At 48.9% G+C, this 26,479-nt stretch overlaps 1 protein-coding gene across 7 annotated transcripts in view; it reads left to right on the top strand.

Annotated features, from left to right (window-relative positions):
• LOC138265795 (nuclear body protein SP140-like protein) overlaps window positions 1–26,479 on the top strand; it is a 637,415-nt gene that overhangs the window by 84,813 nt on the left and 526,123 nt on the right. The window contains exon 2 of one of the 7 annotated variants that reach the window (XM_069213832.1): window positions 12,938–13,016. The exons of the other annotated variants lie outside the window; for them this stretch is intronic. The gene's annotated coding sequence lies outside the window, so the exon portion shown is untranslated. The remainder of the gene's footprint in view (window positions 1–12,937; window positions 13,017–26,479) is intronic. 7 annotated transcript variants of the gene reach the window in all.

Below are 26,479 nucleotides of genomic sequence, written 5' to 3'. Positions count from 1 at the left end.
ACAGGGAGATTGCCTGCCTCCCACCCCTGAAATGGCATCCGCCTGTCCTATTAGGAGGGACACGTGGAAATGAGGTAATTCCTCTGACATTGTGTGCCGGTCGAGAACTGCTGTGCAACTCCTCATTGGTTACCATTGGGCCCTATGGGTTACAGTGGCCAATGGTGATGTACGCCGGCGGTGACGGTACGCACCGCCACGGACGAGAATGCATTTTATATCGGTTCACTCACTTCGTACCTGACTTTCACCAGGAGAGGACCTACACTGCATGTGCTGCTGTGACCTGTGTCTAGAACTGACTATGGCTCCTGACACTGGGGAAAGGGCCACTTCCTTCACTGCGGCGGAGTTGGAGAGACTGGTGGATGGGGTCCTACCCTAGTACCGAATGCTGTATGGGCCTCCAGACATGAATGCATGGAGTGGTGTGTATGAAGGCCTCGTGTGGGGGGGTTGGTGGAAGGGCCCTGGGCAGCATGCTGCATGTATGGTGGGCCATGTCTGTGCTTACGGGGATGTGAGGGCTTTGGTGGGCCATGAGTGTAACAGGCAGGGTGGTCTGACTGATACCTTTTCCTATGTGTATTTCTCTGCAGGTCAGCGCCCATCAGAAAAAGGGTATACGGCCTGCCATCGCCAAGGACGTGCGGTCCCTGGGGGTCTACAGCAGGCAGAGCACCCACTGTCGGAAACGGTGGGAGGACCTGAGACGCTTGGCATGGAAGACTGCAGAGGCTCAGCTGGGGATAGCCTCCCAACGAGGAAGGGGTGCCCGTCAAACCCTGACCCCCCCCCTGATGGCCAGCATACTGAAGTTGGCCTATCCAAATCTGGATGGGCGCTTGTGGGCATCACAGCAGCCACAAGGGGGTGAGTACAGTGCCCCAAAATAGTACTTGCGCATAGTGCGGTGGCATCCGGGTGGGGGATGTGGGCCTGTGGGTGCCCCTAAGCCAGCCTGGACATTGCAGGGTAGGTCCCATGTTGGGCAGGGTCTGATGTAAACTTCCTCCAATCAAGCTAGTAGGCATCCACTACTGGGCAGGGGTCTGTGGGTCTCAGGTATGCTGCGGTTGGCATTAGGTGTCCCTGACCATGGGCTGGTGACTAGCATTGTGACTGTTAGTGCATTGCCTAGTGCGTAGGGCTGTTCCCTGTGTGTGTGTGTTGTGTACGCCAACTGTGGTGTTGTTGCTGCCATTGACCAAGTGTATTCTTTGTCTCTCTCACTCCCCTTTTTGTTTTGTCACCCTGTCCTTATGTGCATTAGCATCATCTGGCGAAGGAGCAGAGGCACCGGCGACGGGAGAGCTGTATCCCACCTGGCCCAGGAGGCCGAATCCACTGACGGTGAGGGCGAGGGAGCACCATGGCGGAGACTGGAGGGGCCAGTTCAGACAGTGATACCTCCTCCAATGGATGCTCCTTGGTGGTGGCAGACACCTCTGTGCCCACCCCAACTACAGCTACAGCCGCCACCCCCCGTACCAGCACCGCCCTCCAAGCAGCCCCTCAGCGTGTTTCCGGTGCCCGCTCACCCAGGAGGGTGGGCATCTCCTTCTCCCCAGGCACCTCAGGCCCTGCCCCAGTTAGCCCTGCTGCCCTGAGTGAGGAGGCTATTGACCTCCTGCGATCCATCTCTGTTGGGCAGTCAACCATTTTGAATGCCATCCAGGGGCTAGCTGCCCGTTTGCAACAGACAAATGCATTCCTGGAGGACATTCACTCTGGCATGGCGGCCCAACAGAGATTAATCCAGGCTCTGGCCTCCTCCCTGATGGCAGCCATTGTTCCTGTTTCTAGCCTCCCCCCTTCAACTTCCTCTACCCAATCCCATTCCCCTCAACCCCAACCTATCCCAAGCACAGAGGCAGACCAGCATGCACATAGGACAACACACAGGAGTGGTTCAGGCAAACACAAGCACCACACACCATCCCACAGGCACTCACACAAACATTATCCAGATGCAGACATACCAACACCCACTGCCTCCACTGTGTCCCCTCCTTGTCCACCTCCCTCCCAGTAGCGTCTACACTCACACCTGCATGCACTACATCCTCATTCACTACCACCATCACGTCTATCACTACACGCCCCTCACTGGCAGTCACCACCCCAACATCCATGCATACGTCCCCTGTGTCCTCTCCCACTGTGTCTGTGCCCCCTCCTCCCAAAGTACACAAACGCAAGCACTCAGACACCCAACAGCCATCCACCTCACGACAGCATCCAGCCCATGCACCCAAAATCAGCAGACCGACACCGCCTACAACCATTTCCTCTTCCTCCCCTCCCAAACCTTCACCCTCTTCCCGCCCCAATGTCCCTAAGAAGCATTTCCTCTCCACCGTTGACCTCTTCCCTACCACTCCTCCCCCGTTCTTCACATCGGGCCAGGGTGGTCAGAACCCAGATGAGCACGTCAGCCACCCAGCCACAGTAGTGTCAACAGCTTCTGCAGGTGAGAGAGGATCCCGGGCACCAGGTGACCACGCCGAAAGGGTACCTGCACAAGGTGCTTCACGGAAGGGCAAGGAGGCACCACCAGCTGCGTTTAGGAAGGGCAAGGAGGCACTACCAGCTGCTAGAGGGAAGGGCAAGGGGCAATCCCCAGCTGCTGACAGGAAGGGCAAGGGGCCTGCACCAGCAGGCAGAAGGGACAAGAGGCATGGTGCTGGGACTCATTCGGAGCCCCCACCACCAACCATGGTGGTTCAGCTGTCCGAGGCTGCAAGGGAAGGGCTGGAGCCTCCCCCCACCACTGGCAGCACCGCCACCAGCACCACTGCCAGCAGCAGCAGCCCCAGTTGGCAGCCATCCAAGGCTGCAGGGGAAGGGCGGGAGCCTCCCCCCACCACTGCCAGCACCGCCACTAGCAGCACCAGCCACAGTGGGCAGCCGTCCGAGGCTGCAGGGGAAGGACTGGAGCCTCCCGACACAACTGCCAGCACCGCCACCCTCAGCAGCAGCCCCAGTGGGCAGCCGTCCGAGGCTGCAGGGGAAGGGCTGGAGCCACCCCCACCACTGCCAGCACTGCCACCAGCACCACCACTGACACCACTGAGAAGCCGTCACCGCCGGCGGGCAGTGTGTAGTCCTGCATCCATGGGCTGTTGTACGGCCTGGGCCCTGCAAATCCTGTGGGTCTGACACCCATGTGAGAGACTGTGACCTTGCACTCCCCAAGATCTGCATCACAGGGCACAATGCCCCCTCCAGAACCAGTGAAAGACGCCATCCACTCACCCCATCCTTCCCACAATGAAGCACACTGGGCACAATGCCCCCTCCAGGACCAGTGGAGAAGCCATCCACTCACCCCATCCTTCCCAGGATGAAGCACACTGGGCACAATGCACCCTCCAGAACCAGTGGAAGTAGCCACCCACTAGAGAGACTGTGGCCTTGCACTCCCCAGGACCAAGTAGTGGGCAAACCACCCACTTGAGAGACTGTGGCCTTGCACTCCCCAGGACCTGCAGTGTTCTCTCCGTGCTGTTGCAGGAGTGAGGTGGGGACTTGGCCAATGTGTTGTGGCCCTGTGGCCCACGGACATTGAGGACTGGGCAGTGTCCCTACATTTTTAAATATGTATATATACGTTTGGATTTTGATGCCCTTATTCATTGTATTTTGTTGTATTACGCTCTCTTTCTTCAAATCATTTTGTCCTTGCATTATTCCTAAGGGGCACGGGGCGAATATGTAATGTTACTGCATCTGGTTGTGTGAATGGTGTTGGTGGTGGGGGTGTTGCGTGTGTGTGTAACTCTCTTTTTTCCACCCCCTTCCCTTGTGTGCTATGCTAGACGGCAGTACTCACCGTGGTCGTCTTCGCCGGCGTTTATGTTCATAATGCAGCAGAAGTTAGACAAGCATGAGGAATATGTGCAGCTCAGGCTCCATGGCGTTGTGGTTGTTCCCTGAGTCACCACGGATGAGTCCTTCGACTTCTGAGATCTGTTTCTGCCAGGCTTTTGATGTTGTTGGTACCGCCCCAGAAACGGTGGTGGATAGGCCGGTCATAATAGTGTGGGCGGTACATTGTCTTCCACCTAGCTGTTGGTGCTTGTTGATTCCGCCGTGGCAGTCGGTGTGTTAAAGTGGCTGTCTGAGCTGTTTCCGCCGTGGTCATAATTCCATTTTTGTTACCACCGGCCTGTTGGCGATATTACCGCCGCTTTATCACCGACCGCCAGGTTTGTAATGAGGGCCTTTGTGCCTTGCGTGTTGGTAATAGGAGCCCAGGAGCACTGGGTCCTATACTGTTATGGTGACAGGGGTGTTTTCCCTTATTACATGCTGCATTTCCGTGCCCTGAGATTGATATATGTTGTGTTTCTTCTGAAAAAAGCACGCTTATTGTTTCAGTGGCTGCTAGATATGCACAGTAATGTTTTGCTTGTGATATCCTCTTCATAACATGTGCAATATGGAAATGTTTCATTATGTTTTGCAATATGATGGTTTGACGGTTGCCTGTTTAGCAAACTAATTACTGATTCAAGTTGTGGTCTATGATGTTTATGCAATGCAGTATATTTTTATATAGCTTGTTGTGAAGTTATCTTTTGTGGTGTCACTGGGTTGTGTGTGTTGTGTAAATGCTTTACACATTGCCTCTGGAATAACCTTGACTGCTCTGGCCAAAGCTAGCACGGGGGTGACCAAGGGTTATCGTAGTTGTGTAGCTCCCTTGCCTTGACTAGAGTGGTGGTTACTGCCTGGCTGAAGTGCCTACCCTAATCAACCAGGAACCCCATTTCTAACAAAGTGTCATCTAAATGTTTTACCCGTTTCAGGCAAAAGCATTGTTTGTGTTATTGACTAGAAAGAGTGTTGGAATTTTGCCCTTTCTGCAGTATCTCCCCAGTTGTTTTGCTCTTTCTGCTGCACCCTATTTTTGCCAGCCAGAGAAGTCTGTGCTCTTTACTTGTGCTACCCAGTGGTAAATTGCTTGTGCTCCTCCCTTCAGCATGATGAAATTGACATACCCATGATTGGCATATTAACTTCTATATGTCCTTAGTATGTGGTACCCATGATATACAAAGGGCCTCTATGTTAAATGGCTCTAGTGGGCTGCAGCACTCATTGTGCCACTCACTGCACTGACAATGCAAACATCACTGCTGGCCTGCCAGAAGTAGCCTGTCTGTGCATTTGAACTGCACATTCGGCCTTTCAAAATAACCCCTTTTGACAGGCTTAAAACATTCCTGGTAAATATTTGTCACCTTCAAATAAGCCTTAGTTCTCATAAAGGCAGGGTGCATGATATGTTTAAGTAGGACATATAGAGGTTAACTGTCAGAGTCACCAGATCCTCGGGGTCTGCGCACGTTCCAAACACGTCCACCACTGAACAGCTCCAAGACTCTGATAGATAAATCACAGAGGCTGAGAGAGTTCAAGAGGGGAAGAGGGGATTAGGAAGGGACCAGCTGGGAAGGAGACCTGTAGTAAGAAAAAGGTTAGAACACACAATATGACCTGAAATCAATACTAGACTAAGGTTTTAAGGATAGTCATTTTGAAAACATGAGCAATCTAAGAATTAAGTTTAAAATGACTAGGTTTCAAGATGGTCGGATAACTGTAACCGAAATAAGATGAATTAAATGAAAACTTTCTTATTCAAGCATGAATCAGAAAAAATAACATGCATAATAGAAGCATACAATATTACATTTAGAAACTCTGACCTTTTGTGTTTTCTTGAAATGTTTTCTTGAAATGTTTTCAACACAGATTACACTCTTTACAGATATATATATATATATATTTATATATAGTAAACACTATGGAAGAATTGTGTTTCAATGACTTAATACTATATGAGTTCAAGAAATAAAACACACACTTGTCAACTCGAATACCACCAAACAAATGTCCTAGAATGGTAGTATAAAATGAACAACATAAAATAAACTCGAGGAGAAAATCGCACGTCCTACTGACTCGAATGCCACCATGCAAAATGTCAAGAAATGGTAGCGCGTGATAAACAACAAGCTTTAAAATTATCTTGAATCGAATCGCACGCCTTGCCGATTCGTAGCCTCCATGTAAATGTCAATAGATGGTAACGAGTAATGAAACACAAGTTTTAAAGCTTCATAAAACGAATCACGCGTCTTGCCAATTCGTAAACATCCATGTACATGTTAAAAAATAGTAGCACGTAATGAAACACAAGTTCTAAATTTTTATAAAACGAATTGCGCGTCTTGCCGATTCACAAACTCCCATGTAAACAGTTCAAAACACTCAAGTGCACTTTTTCTGAGCTCAAAGCAATATGTTAATCAAATAAATAATTAGACCCGATACGATAGTTCTGAAAATAAACGGTTTGGGAATAAATCCAACTACCGTCTTACCGCCCAAGAACAAGATTCACCAATGAAGCATGAAAAGCAAAGGACTGGAAAATCAAATAGGCCACTGGGACAGGAACTCTGGAAATAGCTGCTGTTCTGCACCGGGACCTCTGAATAGTGAGCACTGGGATTTGGGCTGGCTCTCCTTTTATAGGGTCTTGGCCCAGCCCACAAACACGCCCAGGCATGCTGCAGGGAAGGTCTCTGGAAGACCCTGGAAAGGGCCAAACCCTAACACACTTTGAAAACCTGCAACAATACATTGCAAAGGAACAGTATTTGTAAGCATATTCAAAATCAGTCTTCAGGATTGAACACTGCAATGCAAAAGGTTAAACCACAACATATCAGCAAAATGCATAAATTATGGTGTTTTGAGAGTGCTGGGTTTTTGCATTCTAGTCGCCAATAGAGCACGTAATGCTCTGGTGTTGACATTAACGTTAAACGCCTTACAGTGACATGGACCTCAAATATTTTGGGATTGTTGCAGAGTTAGCTGTTCCATAACAAAGCACTGGGATACCATATTAAGTTTAATCAATGCTATATGCGCCTAGGAAACAGCTAGTGAAATATTTCAAGGACTTATTTTAATAGTTAAACAAAATCCAATTTAAAGGTAAAGTTGATTTTTTTCTAACTATTACAGAAAAGGTACTTTGGTAAACACTACCTTTTGCCTGCTTCAAGCCTCCGGAGGTCTTTCTGTTAGCATTCAACTGTCACCTCGTTGCTTGATGGCTTCCTTTTGGTGAGATGTGAACTGCTCCCAGGACAAGAACAATGGCCCTTGGGTGTGGGGAGGAGTTTTCTACCCCATGACAGGATGGTGTGGGGGCGGTGCCCATTCCCTTGGTGCATCCCAAAGGGGCCTCAACTGTCATGTAGTCCAAACCTGGCTTGCCTCCCCTTTTGTCCTTCTGTTACGCCAGTCACCACTCTCAGTGGCAAGGAGAGCCGACTCAAAACTAGTTTAGAGTGACAACCAAGGTGGGTCTGTGAGCATTCTTTTTGACATTAAAGTGTCAAGTCCTGCTTCAATGTTACATCCTGCTTGACAGGTTGTAGGAAATTGGGTTTTTGATTGAGGGAGGTGAAAACCCCTCTTAAGCAACACCTACAATCTCTGTCAGGGTGAACAAAATAAGTCACTGAATTAACCTGTGCTTAACCCTCTTACAAATGGTATTAAAGGGAAAACACAACACAAGACGTGTCCCACACCACTTAAAAAAATATAGAGTAAAATGTATTAAGTGAATTGACACCACAAAAAGAAATTAAATCCAGTTTTTAAAGTTTTAAGTGAAAATAGCGCCAGTGAATTGAAAGCGTTAACTATGAGTATCTGTCACTCGAGACCAGGACAAAGCCACAAGTTCAGGCCTACCGAGATGGAGTGCGGGCCAGATAAAGGGACCGGGTTAGAGGTGCTGAAAAAGGTATCTTCTCAAAGTCCAGTGCACAGAGTTCAAAAACTAAAGGAATTCACAGGAGGAGCTCAGCTGATGCCAGCCAAGGGTCCAGGTCCAGAGGAGGCACCTTTTGTGTATCAGAAGCTCACTCCGCATAGGCCAGCAGGGCTCAGGCAGGTCCAGTTGCAGGTCCATGTAGGTTCAGTTTCATGTCTAGGCAGGGCCTATTGCAGCAGGCCAGCTGGGCAGTTTTAGCGAGGCCTCTGGTGCTTGTTGTGTCGCTGTAGCTCAGAACAGAAGGTCAGCCAACAGACTATTGGAGTCTTTCATGTTAGCTGGGAAAAAGGGAGCAGGTGCTTTCTTCCTTCTCATACAGCAGGGCAGGCCTCAAGGAGCTGAGAAGTCCTCAAAGTACCAAGGCAAGCCTTAACCATCAGGGCAGTCCTATGGTAACAGCACACAGTACTCTGAAGAATGAGGCAGGCTTCAAGCAGCAGGGCAGTCATGTGGGAAACAAGGTAGGCCTTAAGCAGCAGAGCAGTCCTCAGGGGAACAAAGCAGTCCTTCTTCTGCAATGTCCACAGGTCCATAAGTATACTGAAGAGTTAGTCTGAGATTCCAATGTTTACACCTGGTGCCAGCCTTTGAAGTAGGAGAAACATCTAGGCTATATCCCACCTGGAAATGACCTTTCTTCCCCTGCCCAGGCTCCTAGTAGTCTTTGGTGACAATAGGCTGGTGTCAAGTTCCTTTGTGACTATGCTGAAGGCAGCCTTTTGAAAAGTAAGTGGGGCAGGAAACAGCTTTTGCTCATCCCATCTATACACAATTGCCTTTTCCCAGCTGCACTCAGGTCTTATTGTTCACTGCCTGGGCCCAGTTTGCATTCCTGGTGGAGTAGCAGTTAACAGTCCCAGGCAGCTTGAATCTCCTAGAAGACCTCGGGCAGTTTAAGGAAGAAAAAGGGCAACTTTCTAAAAATCACATTTTCAAAATTGTTATCTAAAATCTGACTTTACCTTTACAGAGGATTTTAAATTACAATTCCAAACATGACATTTCTATCTCTTCCAAACCATAAGCTAGCGTTTATTTCTTGTAATAAGGTAACTCAATGTTATCTTATGGAGAGGTAGGTCTCACAGCAGTGAAAAACTAATTTGGAAGCTTTTCACTACCATGACATGTAAAACTTAATACCATGCCCCGTCTTTTACAAGCAACGCATCCTGTCCTATGGGCTTTTTAGGGCTTACCATAGAGGTGACTTATATGTATTAAAAAGGGAGGTTTCGGCCTGCCAATAGATGTATTCTGCTATGTCAAATTGGCAGTTAAAAACTGCACACAGGCTGCAAGAACAGGCCTGAGACATGTCTGCTGGGGTTTACAGATAGCATTTAGAGTGCACTTCAAAGGAGGAAAACCGAGTACCAAAACACTTTATGTGTATCCACTTTCTGTTTACTGAAAGCTCAGCTTTGTTTTTATGAGCATTTTGAGTTTGTTGGGTACAGTGAGTGCCGTAACTGGATTTAAGTGTTGGATGTGGCAGGACACCAGGATTCCCAGAGTAGACTCCCCACACAAACACCACCAGCTCTCAGAACCCAAGTTTAATGTGGCTGAAGACTTTGACCATCTTGAAAATGCCCAGAGTGGGTAGGGTTAGCCCTGGGGACCTTCACCCCTATGGCTAGAGGTATTCTGTCCTGTTTTCTGTGTTCTTTTGTGGATTTCAGTATTTTACCTTTCTTATTCAGGTGCCTAACTCCCTATCTAGACAAAACCATGTTTTCTGGTATTTACGAACATGTTTTTCTTTACAGTGATTTGCTTAATTTAAAGGGGAAGTAATGCAGGGTGTCATCTCATTGGCAGTGTGTTTAAGAATAGAAAGCCTGTGTTTTGCTCTCTCACTAACACTTACATCCCATTACCTTCTCTCACAGCTCTTTACCTCTGACACTCACCTTGTCAGGATTCTGTCTAGTTTAGAGAACTGTTAATGGATTAAAAATGTAAGAGTTCTATATTGAAATGTTGTAATAAACAAATACCTACACACAGTTGGGGGGTCATTACCCACACCTTATTGAATATTATGACATTGTCTTGGTGGTCAACCCTGCCAACAGCATAGTAACTTGTGAAACCTTTAAAATGTTGAATTACGCCAGATTCATTTGTAGCTCTGCATTCTAAGGAACCTGTAGCTTGATGCTTTAAGCATCCTAGCCACTGTTTTCTGCACTCATTGCCTTACTGCAGCAAGGTGGAGCTGCTGTTGTGTGGACATTCCTAATTACCAGGTGTCCCCATGGAAATGTCTCACTTTAAATCAGTCCTGACCTTATAACAGACGTCACCTAATATTCTGGGACATGCAGCTTTGCTGTTAACGTTGCAACTATTAGCTCAGAAACCCAGCAGTAAAGCTCACTTGAGTGAAAAGCCAGGATTAGCTGAAGGTTTAACACATAGGGGGTCATTCTGACCCTGGCGGCCGGTGGCCGCCAGGGCCACCGACCATGGGAGCACCGCCAACAGGCTGGCGGTGCTCCCACGAGCATTCTGACCGCGGCGGTTCAGCCGCGGTCAGAAGCGGAAAGTCGGCGGTCTCCCGCCGACTTTCCGCTGCTCGGGGGAATCCTCCATGGCGGCGGAGCGCGCTCCGCCGCCATGGGGATTCAGACACCCCCTACCGCCATCCTGTTCATGGCGGGAAACCCGCCATGAACAGGATGGCGGTAGGGGGTGCCGCGGGGCCCCTGGGGGCCCCTGCAGTGCCCATGCCAATGGCATGGGCACTGCAGGGGCTCCCGTAAGAGGGCCCCGCAAAGTATTTCAGTGTCTGCTTTGCAGACACTGAAATACGCGACGGGTGCAGCTGCACCCGTCGCACCCCTGCAACTACGCCGGCTCAATTCTGAGCCGGCGTCCTCGTTGCAGGGGCATTTCCTCTGGGCCGGCGGGCGCTCTTCTGGAGAGCGCCCGCCGGCCCAGAGGAAATGTCTGAATGGCCGCCGCGGTCTTCTGACCGCGGTGCGGTCATTTGGCGGCGGTACCTTGGCGGACGGCCTCCGCCGTCCGCCAATGTCAGAATCAGGGCCATAATAGTTAGATACCCTGCAGCTATGAATTTTGTTGGTAATGTAGAAGGCCTTGTGACATGTTTGTACAACTATTCCTTGTGCATGGTAACAACAATTTTCACAGGCATCTGCCACCACATTTTGCATTGAATGTTTAAATCTTGGGCTGTTTGGCAGTTGACATGCTATCAATACTGACTTGTTGGAAAAGGGGGTTGGTGTATCAAAGTATCATTCTGTTCCTGTGGGTAAATATGATAGCACATAGTGGCCAAGATTGTTATGACCCAGCCATTTTCCCATCAGTAAATGCATTAGACATTGCCAAAAGATCAAACATGATTTTAGTATTCCCAGATTCCCCACAGTGTTTAAAATCATTAGATCAGACCCTAAACATGCTTCTAAACATTGCATCCTTAAACTAATCAAACAAAACTGAAGGTAACAAAAGAAAAAGAAACAATATGTCAATGGCATCCCTAAACAACAAAACTTAAGCAGCATAATCTTAGATCAGCCTTTCTTGTGCTACTTTGTATAACACAGTCACATTTTGTTGGCCCCTTCACAGAGAAATAAAAATGGGTCATTCTCTCTCACTTTCATTTCTCTATAAGGCATTTTAGTATGTGGTTTGCAGATGTTTATCAGTGTTTACATGTTCACTCTGATGATGATTGTTTCCCTTTTAGTAGCGTTTTCTTTTAACCTTAACTAGGGTAGCCTATTTAGGGCATCCCCAGAGGTCATTCCCACTCACTAGCTTATACCAGGCATTAATGGGGCACCTCCAGGCACCCACTTCAGCACACTCCTAGACCTAACAAAAATCAGAAGATGATTGAGAGGACTTAGAATACCCTGGCAGACTGGACATGCTCTCCTTCTTGTGCCTAGGACAAAGAAGTGGACTCTAAAGGTCAAAAGGCTGACCTCGTGTTAAAGGTAAAGGACATAAGTTACAAGAGGCCTTTTCATGCAACCACCCCTCTGACCAGTGGGTAATTGACCTGGACTAGACTTTTCTATTGGCCTCTGCCTGTCACCTTGTCAGTCCTGTGGACTTGGGAGCTTTAGAAGTGCACTCCTGTGGTGGACTAAAGTCAGAAGGAAAATCTTTGACCAGGGTTAAGCTGGTTAGTTTAGCCGACCCACACTTCATCATAGTCTGCATCAAATTGCTTTTTGGTCCTATTCTACCGTGACTACTGAGGATCATTGGTCTTTTGTGCTTCATGGTGCTATTTCTACTTAAAACTTTTAAAATTCATATCTTCGGTTCTGCTATTTTGATTTTTTGATTTTGTTTTTTTAAATGTTACTCCAGTTTCCTAATTCGTTTTGGGATTTTTATTGTTTTGCGTTTCAGCTTTGTTACTGTTTTTTACTGCATGAATAGTTTACACATTGCTCCTAAGATAAGCCTTTCTGTTCTATGCGCCATACCTGCCAGAAGGATGAGCACAGGTTAATTTAGCGACTTTAATGTTTCACACTGTGAGAAAGTAGCCTCTTTCTAGCATGGTTACCCGCACTTTTGGCCTGTTTGTGAGTGTGTGTCAGTGTGTTTTTACTGTGTCACTGGGATCCTCCTAGCCAGGACAACAGTGCTCGTAGTTTGTGGCCTAATGTGTGTGTTGTCAGTAGTGCTTGACTGTGTCACTGAAGCTCTGCTAACCAGAACCTCAGAGCTTATGCTCTCTCTGCTTTTAAAATTTGTCACTGTACTAAGTGATTTAATTTACTAATTTCAGTTGCCACACTGGACCCCCCTATAAGTCCCTAGTATATGGTACCTAGGTACCCAGGGCATTGGTGTTCCTTAATATGCTTATGGGTTGCTTCATCTCTCTTGCCACCCATAAGGAGCTCAGACAAACCCTTGCACAGGCCTGCCATTGCAGCCTGCGTGAAATAACGCACAGGTTATTTCACAGCCATTTTCACTGCACTTAAGTAACTTATAAGTCACCTATATGTCTAACCTTCACTTGCTGACGGTGGACCCCCACCTCCTCTCCCACAGCTCACAGAATGGGAGGAGTAAGCCATGGCACTACTGCATCCTGAGGGACACGCTGGAGTAGCCGGAGTACTGGACACTGGTAAGTCCACATTTACCACTTATTACCCCCATGCCTGCATGCCAACACACCCCTTCACCCTCATTCCCATCACTCCACTCCATCCCACACACTGCACCTAAACATCTGACTAACCCCAATGCCAAGCCTTGCATGCCATACCAATGCATAGACAGCCCTCCCAGCACTGCATGGACACCCATCACCATAGCATGCAGAGCATAGGGAAACAATCCCACAATACATCACCATACACAAACAAAGGTGGCAGGGCAACAGCAACGATAGAGGGAAAGCCAGGGATGTACAATATGTCACAGACATGAAGAATAATATATCACTTACATCCCCACAGTTGGTCCAGCCACTGTCAGCGGAGAGGAGGTACCATGTCTATCCAGTCCCCCAACAGAAGATGCCCCCAATGATGACAGTAACTCTGTTCTTCAGGATCTGGATCATCAATTTGGCCCATCGTGGACCACTGGACGGTCGGTGACCCCAGCCCACTCATAGTCCACCACAGAGCCTCCCCCTTCAGTATCCAACACCACAGCACCCACCCAGCATGTCTACACCTCTGTCCTCAGGACACGTCAAGTCAGCAGTGTGCCCACCTGTACAGGGACCCCAGTCCACACCTCGCCCACAAGACAACCCGGGACCTGGGGTCAGTGGCAGTGAGCACACCATTCAGTGGACAGAGGCACAGGGCAACAGGGACACTGGGAGGACCGATGTGCGCTGGGGGAGGACAGGCCCAGGGACCCGACTCTTCAGGAGGCACTCACCGAGATCCTGGGAGCCTACCAACATTCCCAGGACATGATGGGCCAGATCCTGAACAACAAGCAGGAGAACAAGCGGCTGCAGGAGGAACACAATCAGGAGATCAGGGAGTACTTGCAGGCCCTCAACACCACCATGATCTCCATAGCTGGGGTGCTGGCAGACATGGCCAACATCATGAGGAAAGCAACAGCACAGCAGCAGGCCCCTACCATTAGCTAGTCCATTGACCATCCCTCCACCTCCGCTGCAGCTAGGGGCAGGCAGACACGCCACAGGACCCACAGGCCACCAGCACCCCTCCCCCTGCAGAAGGCGAACCACCCCAGAAACGTTCCCTGCGACCCAGACAGAAGCCAGAGACACTTGCCAAGACCACCGCTAGGAAATTAGACTCTCTTGATTGTCCCCCTTGTGTCCCACCCTGTCACGTTGTCCACTTTGAATTGCCTTTGCTCCCCTTCCTATGGCCCTTAGACACTGGACCTGTGCTACAAACAGACTGGAACAATACCCTGGACTTACCTCTACCATCACCCCTTTCCATTGCACTTTTCCCTCAGTTTCATAGCACTACGATAAACACCCTTGAACACGACTTGACTACTAGTTTTTATGTGTTGAAAATGTGCATTTATGGAAACAGTCACATCTAGTGCAAATGATCCGAACATTGTGAGAGCATAAAAATAATGACCTGTAGCTGTCTGTAAAATGACAAGCCATAGGTGACAGTAAGTTGAGAAGCAAAGGAAGTTAATGCCATGATGCTACAGCCACACAGAAAACATCAATGTCAGAGGAATGGTCAGTTGCACAGTCTCATCGGTGTGTCATTGGAAGTATTAATGTATAACTGCTGTTCTGTTGTCCTTATCCTCATCCTCTGCCTCCTCATCCTCACTGTCCTCAGGGACCACTGCTGCCACACGGGCATCTCCAGTCTCCTCCTCCTGAAGAAATGGTACATGCCGTCTGAGGGTCAGGTTGTGCAACATGCAGGATGCCACAACTATGTGGCAGACCTTCCCGGGTGAGTTGCACAAGGATCCACCTGTCAGATGGAGGCACCTGAACCTGGCCTTCAGGAGCACAAAGGTCCTCTCAATGATCCTTCTGGTTCGCCCATGTACCTCATTGTAATGATTCTCAGCCCCTGTCCTGGCATTCCTCACAGGGGTCAGGAGCCACAATAGGTTTGGGTAGCCAGAGTCACCTGGAAGTATTGAGGGACAACATTTAGCCTCACACAATGCTATGGGGATAACACCTGAGGGCATACACTAACATACAGTGGCCACACCCTTTGCCTCTGTAGTTGGGCCATCACATTTGGGATGCTGCTATTTCTCAGGACAAAGGCATCATGCACCGACCCAGGATACTTGGCAGTGACGTGGGAGATGTACTGGTCCGCCAGCCACACCATTTGCACATTCATTGAGTGGAAACTCTTACGATTCCTGAACACCTGTTCATTCTGGCAGAGGGGTACAAACGCTATATGTGTCCCGTCAGTCACCCCAACAATATTGGGGATATGTCCCATTGCATAGAATCCGGCCTTCACAGTGGGCAAATCTTCCACCTGGGGGAAAGCTATGTAGCTGCATATGTGTTTCACCAGGGCAGACAAAACTCTTGCCAGCATGATTGAAAACATTGGTAGTGACATTCCTGCTGCCAAGCCCACTGTCACCTGGAAAGAACCAGTTGCCAGGAAATGGAGCACTGATAGGACTTGCATAAGAGAGGGGATCCCAGTTGGATTGCGGATAGCTGAGATCAGGTCAGGCTCCCATTGGGCACACAGCTCTGTGATTGTGGCCCTGTTCAGTCTATAGGTTAGCATAATGTGTCTGTCCTCCAGTGTAGCCAAGTCCACAAGGGTTCTGTACACAGGGGTTTGTCTTCACCTCCTATTCATCTGTAGCGGTAGGTATCTAAGGGACACAAGAGTGCGTAGGCTGTCACAATTTGAACAATGGAACCACCACCTCAGTGTACATAGTGCATTTATGTGATAGGACAGTGGGAATGGCGAGGTATGTGCAAATCTGTGAAGGTTGATATGATCGTTGTCCACCACCATGAAATGGCGACCGCCTGTCCTGTATGTAGGGACAGGTGGAAGAGAGGTAGCCCTGCTGGCACTGGGTGTCGTGGCGGAAGGCAGTCTTGCACTGCTGTGCAATTCCTCATTGGATAATATGGGGCTCTATGGAGTACAGTGGCCAGTGGGGAGCAGCATCGGCGGTAAAGGTGTACACCGCAGTGGACGTGTCCACCATTTTCTATCAGATTCCTCATTTGTTTCCTGACCTTCAACAGAAGAACACCTACACTGCATGTGCTGCTGTGACCTGTGTCTGGAACCTACCATGCCCCGTATGACTGGGGAAAGGCCCCCTGCCTTCACTGTGGAGGAGTTGCAGCGATTGGTGAATGGGGTCCTACCCCAGTATGGACTGCTGTATGGGCCTCAAGACTAACAGGTGAGTACACCTTGGGCACGATGCATGTGGGAAGGATCCATGGAGATGTGTGTGCAAGCATCGTGTCATCGAGGGGATGTCTTGTGGTGGTGTACATGGTGTGCGCCGGGCGATGTGTGTGCCAATGGTGATGGAAACGGGATTGGTGGGCCATATGTGTGACAGACTGAATTGTATGGGTAATGGTATCCTCCTGTCTGTATTACCTCTGCAGGTCAGCGCCCATCAAAAGAAGGGATTATGGCGTACCATCGCTAAGGACGTGCAGACCCTGGGAGTCTGTAGCAGGCGGAGCACCCACTGTCGGAAATGGTGGGAGGACCTGAGACGCTGGGCACAGAAGACCGCAGGGGCCCACCTGGGGATGGCCTCCCAACGAGGAAGGGGTGCCTGTCAGAACCTGATCCTGCTGATGGCCCACATACTGGCAGTGGCCTACCCAGAGCTGGATGGGGGCTTGAGGGCATCACAGCAGCCACAAGGGGGTGAGTACAGTGGGCGTTATAACTATAATTGGTAGGTGGCATGGGATACAGGTGGTGGTTGTGAGTTAGTGGGTGCCCCTTAATGCTAGGTCAGACATTGCAGTGTGATCCAGCTCAAGAGTAATGGGTGTATGGCAAATGCAGGTAACCTAGCTTGTTAGCATTCCATGTCAGTCAGGGCTTTGTGGGTCCCAGGAGGGGTGCTGTTGGTGGTGTTTTGGCCCTCATCTTGCCGTGGCATCTAGCCAAATAAATGGCAGTGCAATGCATAGTGCTCAATCCTGATTCCTGTGTGTGACGGTGCTATGTATGCCTACTGTGGTTTTGGTGTAGTAATTGACCCAGTGTTTCCTTTCTCTCTCTCTCCCCCCTTTTTTCTTCTGTCATCCTGTCCATCCGTGCATTAGCATCATCTGGCGGAGGAGCAGGGGCACCAGCGACAAAGGGAGCTGCATCCCACAGGACCCAGGAGGCAGAGTCCACCGATGCTGAGGGAACCAGTGAGATGGAGTGCGAGGGGAGCACCACGGCGGAGACAGGAGGTGACAACACAGACTCAGATACCTCATCCGATGGAAGCTCCCTGGTGGTGGCGGACACCTCTGTGACCACCCCATCTGCAGGTAGAGCCGCCACCCCGTACCAGCACTGCCCTCCCAGTAGCCTCTCAGCGAGTTGCCCGTGCCCCCTAACCCAGGATGGTGGGCATCACCTTCGCCCCAAGCACCTCAGGCCCTGCCCCAGTGAGCCCTGCTGCCCTGAGTGAGGAGGCTATTGACCTCCTGAGATCAATCTCTGTAGGGCAGTCAACCATTGTGAATGCCATCCAGAGGCTGGCATCCCAGATGCAGCAATGCAATGCATTCCTGGAGAGCATCCACAGTGGACTGGCGGCCCAACAGAGATAATTTCAGGCTCTGGCCTCCTCTCTGATGGCAGCCATTGTCCCTGTTCCTACCATCCCCCCTCCAGCTACCACTTTCCCGTCCCAGTCTCCTATACTCCAACCCATCCCATGTACACATACAGACAAGCATACACACATGAGTGGCACAGTGAAACACAGGCACCAGACTTCATCCCACAAGCACTCACGCAAACACCAGACAGTTGCAGACACAACCACATCCACTGCCTCCCCCGCCTCCTCCTCGACCACCCTCACAGTCACGTCCACACTCACAACTGCATGCACTGCATCAACATACACCACCAGCATTACCACAGCAAGCAGCACACACGCCTCACTAGCAGACACCTTCACTACATCCAACCACGTGTCCCATGTGACCCCTCCCACCCTGTCGGTCCCCCCTAAAGGACACAAATGCAAGCACTCAGACACCCAACAGCCATCCACCTCACATCAGCACACTGCCCATGCACCTGCACCCAAGTCCAGCAGACATACACCTCGAACAACCACTCCTTCAACTTCCACTCCCATCCCTCCTCCCCCATCCTGCCCCACCGTCCCTAAGAACTTGCCCAACTTGACCTCTTCCCTCCCCCTCCCTGCATCCTGCCTGTAAGAGCAGGGTCCCAACAACCCAGCCTAGCACCTCAGCCAAACAGTGCACGCGGACAGTGGAGGCACCTCCTAGTCGTGGAGGCAAGACAGTGAATGATCCCACTCCACCAGCCAGGAAGGGTAAGGATCCCACACCTCCTTCCATGAAGGGGAAGAAGCCATCAACTCCTGCCATGAAGGGGAAGGAGCCCTCAACTCCTGCCACAAAGGGAAAGGAGTCCGCACCTCCTGCCATGAAGGGGAAGAAGCCCTCAGCTCCTGCCAGGAAGGGTTAGGAGCCCGCACCTCCTGCCATAAAGGGAAAGAAGCCCTTCACCCCTGCCAGGAAGGGTAAGGATCCCACACCTCCTGCCATAAAGGGGAAGAAGCTCTCAATTCTAGCAGAAGCTGTCAGGGTGACACCACTACCAGTGGTCACCGAGCCCTCCCCGCCGTAGAGCCAGTGCAGCCCACTCCTCTTGCAGAGGCTGCCCAGGAGGCACCTTCACCTGCTGAGAAAGTGCATCCCTCACCTCCAGCAGAGGCTGCCCAGGAGGCACCTTCACCTGCTGACACAATGCAGCACTCATCTTCAGCAGAGGCTGTCAGGGTGACACCACCACCACCGCTGGTCACGGAACCCTCACTGCCAGCTGAGCCAGTGCAACCCACTCCCCCTGCAGAGGCTTCCCAGGTGGCACCTTCACCTGCTGACACAGTGCAGCACTCACCTCCAGCAGAGGCTGTCAGGGTGACACCACCACCAGTGGTCATGGAGCCCTCACCGCTGGCTGAGGCTGCCCAAGAGGCACCTTCAACTGCTGAGACAGTGCAGCCTTCATCTCAAGATGACACAGTGCAGCCCTCACTACCAGAGGGTCATGTAGGTCACCTTCCAGGGACTGCTGTACAAGGGCCCACCTCCAGAAGCAGTGGGAAAGACGCCCACCTAAGAGACTGTGACCTTGCACTCCCCAGCAGAGAGAAATTGTCATGGAGCCCCCTCCAGAACCAGTGGGCATGTTCCCCACCTGAGAGACTGTGACCTTGCACTCCCCAGCTGAGAGAAATGGGCATGGGGCCCCCTCCAGAACTAGTGGGCATGTTTCCCACCTGAGAGTCTGTGACCTTGCACTCCCCAGCAGAGAGAAATGGGCATGGAGCCCCCTCCAGAACCAGTGGGCGTATTCGGCTGAGGTGCCCCCCACCCCCCATCTCCCTGAGGTGCCTGCCCACTTGCAAGCTGATGCCCCTGCAGAGTTCTATCCGGATTATGTCAGGAGTCGAGTTGGGCTTTGGACTGTGCCCTGTGGCCATGTGGGCGCTTATTACTTTTGACTGGGCATTGACCCTTTGTGTACATTTGTACATATCTGTTGTTTGACCAATTGGTTCATTTGGTGGCTGTTCACATTCAATACATTCTCATTACTGCATTCTTGTTGTCATTGCAATATTATGCTGTGTGTCGTGTGCCATTGTTTTTCATCTGCAGCTGATTGTGTGTATGGTGTGTGTGTGTCTGTGTGTGTTGTGCGTGTGTGTGTCACTCTCCTTTTCCTCCCTCCCCCATTGTGTGCTAGGCGGCTGTACTCACCGTCGTCGTCTTCGTCGGCATTGGTGTTCCAGTTGGAGCATGGCGTAGATGAGCATGGGGAAGACTAGCAGTTCCGGTTCCATGGTGGCCCTTTCCTTCTCTGTGTCTCAGATGGTGAGACTTTCATCTTCTGTGTTTGGTTTCAGCCAAGCTTTTTGATACCGCCCCGGAAATCGTGGCGGTTTCCTGTGTCATTGTCTTCCGCCTGGCTGTTTACAGCTATCGCCGTGGTGAGTGTTGTTAATGCCATGGCGGTTGGTGTGGCACATTGGCTGTCTATGGGAGTTCTCACCGCCATGGTCATAATTTGGCGATAATTACCACCAGTGTGTTGCCGGTATTACCACCACTTTAAGTGTCACTGCCAATGTCATAATGAGGGCCATAGAGTCTTCTCCTTCCTTAAATGTCATAAAATCGATATTGCGTGCCTGCAAAAACACACACTTAGATGACTCTGGGGCCTCACGTTTTACTAGGAATTGGAGGGGTCAGGGCTTTTATTCCTTATATTTGACCTATGCCATGGGAACGCTAATATGGGTGGCCGTGGTTGGCCTTTTCTCTCACACTCATTCTGGGGATGATATAGGTAGTCGTTATGTCCTTTTGAAGGGTACTTCTGATGGACGGGATCTGACAATATTGAATTCCAATACTCCTCACAGTGATGACCTGGTCTTCTTTTACATTGCGCAGGACCTAACTACACACACGCTGGAGACGCCCATGCTTTGGTTGGTTGACTTTAATTGTGTGCTAGACACCAACCTGGACTGGACCCCTCCAAGAGTGGGGACGAAACTGCAGTTGACAGCAGCCTTGCATGATGTAATGCGAAATATGGGATTATATGATGTTTGGAGATTGGCACATCCTGCTCAACAGACCTTAACGTGCCACTTCTTAAGACATAACACGTACAGTAGGTCAGACAGGGTGCTGATTGGTGGGTTCCTAAGTATGGAAGTTGTCAAGGTCACACACTTGGAGCCTGATTTAGATTTTGACAGACAGGTTGCTCCATCACAACGGTGAGGATTTCCCAACTGCCGAACTATAAATCCCATTATTTCCTATGGGATTTACATTTCGGCAGACGGGATATCCGTCACCATTGTGACGGAGTAATCTGTCCGCCGAAAAAAATCAGGCCCTTAGTACGATTTTTGTTTGATCACTTGCCTGTCTGCTGTCAGGTGACTTGGGGGAGCAACATTCAGGACAGTAGGTCATGGAGAATGATGGTGGGCAAACTTGAGGACCAGGTGGGACATGATGCGTTGTCCCACACCATCACTGATTATTTGGACACAAACTGGGGTTCCATGACATGTAGATCCCGGAGTGGGAGGCTCTTAAGGCGGTCATGAGTAGAGCCTGCCTAACACTCACTTGTGGGGTGTGCCGCCAGCTCCAGGCAGAACTCCACCAGAAGGAAGCTGAACTGGTGGGACTACAGACACAACCTTAACTTGCAATAGTTTGCCTAGCAGGGAACTATTTCTCCACGGGCAGGTTGCAGAATTTGGGACCGCCTGGATAAATATACACTATACCGACATAGATTACAACAGGAGGGTGGCAAGTCGGGCAGGCTACTAGCTCGGATACTATGCAGGGAACAAACCCTGCCTCTAGTAACTCACTTGACAACCTCAGAGGGCCGTAGGTTCATTTCCAGAGTGGATATCATTCACACGTTCCAATAGCACCTGCAGCGAGTATGTATGGCAGACCTGGGCATAGACCTGCAGCGCTACACTCCCTTCTTGAACGACCTGGGTCTCCCTAGGCTGGGGGCAGAGGTATTAGAGACCTTGGATGCACCTTTAGAACAGAGGAGCTTCGGACAGCACTAAGTGCACTCCTGTGCCTAAAGGTACCTGAGTGGGACGGCTTCCCACCTGAACTCCTCCAAACGTTTCCGGAGACACTAACGCAAAGACTTTTGGAGGTCATTCTGGAGGGTCGTGATGCAGGTATTTTGCCACCAACAATAAGAGAAGGGAAGATATGTATGCTATTAAAACCGGGTGGGGATGAGCCTGATCTGGCTGCTTATAGACCCCTCACAATGATTAACGCAGACATAAAGATCCTTTGCAAAGTACTTACAGCATGAATGGCCACTCCTATGCCTTCCCTGATTCATGAAAACCATTGCTGCTTCAAACTACGCTGCAGCACAGGAATGAATCTGCGGCAACTGTCTCATGTTTTCTAAGAAGTACAACTCCGGGAGGATGAAATGGTGCTGGCAGCTATTGACTTAGAAGAGGCTTTTGACACAACAGATTAGGGATATCTTCTGGAAGTCATGTGTGTCCTGGGCTTCGGCCTTCAATATCGCGGCTGAGTACGCCTGTTGTCTACTGCACCACAAGCTAGGGTACGGGTGGGCTGTTCTAGTTCGAAAGTGTGGACATTGGGGCGGGGACGCGCCAGGGTTGCCCGCTATTGCCACTCTTGTTTGCGCTCATGATAGAGCTGTTGGCAATTTGGGTGTGCTGGGAGATGTGAGAGTGGGGTATACGATCGGGTGACGTGTGCCATATAATCTCATTGTATGCTGTTGACACGTTGTTTTATCTGTCTCCTCCTTGGGATGCAGTACCAGTTTTGCTGAGAGTGTTGGAAGAGTTAAGGGCATATTCCGGGCTCTGGCTCAACCGCACTAAGTCGCTGTTATTTCCGCTCGCCTCTATGGCCGTGACTCAAGTGGAACACTTATCTGACTTTAGCCTCCACTGGGAGACATCCCAGTTTAGGTACCTGGGAATTAAAGTCACCCATACTCTAAAGCCCCATCTTCACCTCAACATAGACAGAGTAGTGAAAGGCCTGACTTCCTTAGTTTTAATTTGGAACTTGTTACCCCTCTCGTTGATGAAAAAGCTGACCATTGCTAAGATGGTCCTGCTCCCCAAATGCTTGTATGTGCTGCAGAACTCATTATGTCCTCTTCCGGCACAGATATTCCAGGAGTTGGACTCCATCCTCATATCCCTCTTGTGGGTGGGCAAGTGAAGTAGAGTAGCATTATCAACACTGACGAGACTGCAGAGGGAGGTCTTGAGGTTCCACAACTTGACCTGTATAACTTTGCCGCTCAGTTGTAGCATGCAGCCCATTGGCTGGATCTGGCTAACAATTGCAAAAAGCGTTTACTGGCTCGTAGGTTGGCAGCTGAACACCTGCCTGAACTCCTAATGGAAGGCACATGCCTCTCATGTAACGTTCCTTACATCGTTAGGATACAGCCACACTATGGCATTGAATTGTCCAGATAGTGCTGAAATAGGCCACTTTTCATTGAGAACTCCTGATATGGATATTGAAGCTGTCTGTCAAATAATGGATCTTATGTCCTTTCAGCCATGGTGAGAGGGTGGCTGCGAACTTCTTGGGGACTTATAACCGGATAAGCACTTTATTTCCTTCGAAGAGGCCCGCAATACATTTACTCAGACCCTGTCATTTATTTGCACTATGATGGCCTGGTGGACATAGCTAGGGCGGCTTGGCCCTCTTATCCCTTTGTCCCTAAACCCACATACACACTTGCCATTCTTTTGACCTGCAGCGCAAGGCGTCATTTGATCATGCTGTTGTATAAAACCATGCATATAAGTGATGTGGGAACTATTCTGTGCTTGCGTCTCTCCTCAGACACGGATTTGGATGCTCCACTCACTGAGAGGGACTGGGCTTATGTAAATGACCTCACATATACAGTATCCTGTAACACCCACGTTAAGCTGGGTCAGTATAGTTTTCTGCACAGGACCTACCTCACTCCCAAAAGCCTTCATCGTTTAAATCCCACTCGACCTGACACGTGCCTCAGGTGTGGACTTGGCGGAGCAGACGTCTTACACATAGCTTGCCAGTGTAGGAAGGTGCAGTGCTGCTGGCCCAGGTGGTGGAGGAGATTCAGAAGACTGTACACTTACTTCTTGATCTGGCTCCCCGTGCTGTCTACTGGGTAATGTTCCTCAACCAAAGGGTGAGAAGACGATGTACAGATTCTTGCAACTGGCTCTAATTTTAGCCAGGTGCAGAGTCGCCATCACACGGATGGGACAGAGGGCACCTGATCTTGACCGTTGGCGCAGAGATGTAATGGAACGGCCATTGGCTGAAGAATCTGACATGAGACTCAGCAGATAGGATGAGAGAGCACAACAGGACCTTGCAGTGTGGGGAGACCTTTGTGCTGTGTTTTTAGATCCTTACTCTGACACTGACTCCACAGACAGTGAAGGGTTAAATGGCACGGGGAGCGAAGAAGCAGAAGCAAGCAAGGTTGAAGGCTACACTTGAAGAGACGGTGGCACACCACAAGTACATCTCGGGAGGTTGGGGCTTACCAATTGTGCGTAGCAGTGGTGATATGTGGGTTACATGTTCATTTCCATACCGTTCTAGAACACCCCTGCTGAGCTGTTGACCCTTCCTCCCTAAAAGTGCTGTTTTGTTGTACATGATAAAACAGAAAATAAAGTTTTTTTTTTAAAAACAGACTCCACATAAGAACTAAACAGCATATTCATAAAGATATGTTAATATTGTTAAAAGTACTTTAAATACCATCACAGACCTCTTCTTAATAGGACCTCTTAAAAAGCAAAGAATAGCAAAACTTATGTAAACAGAAAGTAACATTTGCAAGTATAATAGGGCCGGTCTACCTTCCTTGAAATTCCTATCTATAGCAATGGTAGAATAAACTTGGAAGGTAAAGAAACATAAAACCTACAAAACAAGGTAATATGTAACGTCTTGGGCAGAGGAAAGATTACATCCACAGGAGCCCAAGGTTTTGGCCAGGTCCCAGCCCCAAGGGACAGCAGGAAAACAGTGAACAAGATTTAACCTAATCCTATTTAAAGGATTGCGATGATTTCAATTCGGCACCAAAGGCATGTAGGGTTCCATATTAAAAGTAGTTTTCAACAAAACATTGCCCCCGATACAAGATTTCATTAAATCCTTGGATTCTTGCCTATCCCTGCACTACGAGAGAAAGTTTGATTTTTTCCATTTCAAATCTGATTCGGTACTAGAGTCAGGGTTCTCATAGAGTTCTGGGTAACCAAGATAATAAAAGAAAGATTTAATATAATTAGGGCTCTATGTTTTTCAAGACTTCCGTCTGCATCTATTCATATTTTTTTGGGCCTTATGTTTGGTATTTATCCGTATTTATTTTATGTGTTGTTAATAAATAGTCATAAAGTGGTATATTTCTACATTTACTTAACTGACAAACATGGACTTATACATTGATGCCTGTTACGTTTTAGAAAATTAAGCAGATAAATATAACAAAACACTGCACACATAGGTAAATAATAGCATAATATACAAATATATGTAAACATATACTGGTATTTAGGGAAATCTCGTTTAGGTTTTTTTTACTCCTCATGCTGTCTGCCTGCTCAGCCGTTGGTTGGCCTGGAATTCATGAAGGACAGCATGGAGAGTCACTCACAAGAAGCACTATTTTCTGTATTTTCCCGCTTATGAAAAAAATATACAGAAAAAACATTGTTTCCTGTCAGCGTTTATCTGTAAACATCAGTAAAAATGGAAAGAATTGGAGCCTTAAATATAATTTAACCACCAAATCCTATGATCCCCATCAAGTATAATACAGTCCCTCAGTATGACTTTGTTAAGCACTAATTCACAGTTAAACCAAACCAAAATCCATCTCAGTAAAAGGTGCAAAGCAAGGGTATCAGAGATGTATCCCAGATATAATACCCCATTGACTAACTATGCTGGAATACTCTGGGGCAGGGACAGCAAGCATCTGACAAAGTTGTTCTAAGCAGATTCCCCCGAACATGTGCCTGGGACAACAGCTAGCCCATCAGCAGCCATTCGGGTACAGGCTGCATCTCCTCTCTTTATTCCTCTTCCTTGTCTTTGGCTGCTTTTAAGAATTAAACAGATTCTGCCATTTAATCAAATATGTTGTCTACTCCTCAAATGAGGAAGTTCGCTGTGCAGAGTTGTCGACGATCTTATTTTTTCATACGGAATAGTTCCAAAATCGGTTCCCTGTAATAACAATAATGATGATCCTTGATGTGTACATGTCGTTAAGGCACTAATTACAATTATTTGAGTACAAGTTGCCTCACAGTATCTTTCGAGCCTACCATCTTACTGGTATCAGAAGCACTCTGTTTTCTGTTTGAATGATCGACTTTCACTTTTTTCAAGTGATCATTTATTTTTACAGTTTGTACCTGTGCTCTCAATAAATCCGCTTTGTCTCTGGGATGGATTGAAGTAAACCTTTGATCTTGAGTGCCTAACTAGAATAGGTTACAATGTGACACTAAGTTTATGGACGACATATGGAAATATATACTCACAGCCCTGTTTACATATGTTACCATCTTCCTATGTGGCTATATGCAGTATACAGTTTCTCCAAAGAGTTACAGGCCGTGGAAAATAAGTCCCAGGCTACGCATTTGTATCACTTCATCCCATTGTGCATGCCCGGGCACGTCACATTTAACCCGAAGCTCTTGACTTTGGATGATATCTGTGACTGTATTGATTGCTGTACAGAGTCTGTGAAA

Source organism: Pleurodeles waltl, chromosome 11 (genome assembly GCF_031143425.1).
Source record: "Pleurodeles waltl isolate 20211129_DDA chromosome 11, aPleWal1.hap1.20221129, whole genome shotgun sequence".
Taxonomy (NCBI): Eukaryota; Metazoa; Chordata; class Amphibia; order Caudata; family Salamandridae; genus Pleurodeles; species Pleurodeles waltl.
The sequence above is the reverse complement of the archived record's forward strand: the minus strand, read 5'-3'. Positions and strand labels throughout refer to the sequence as shown.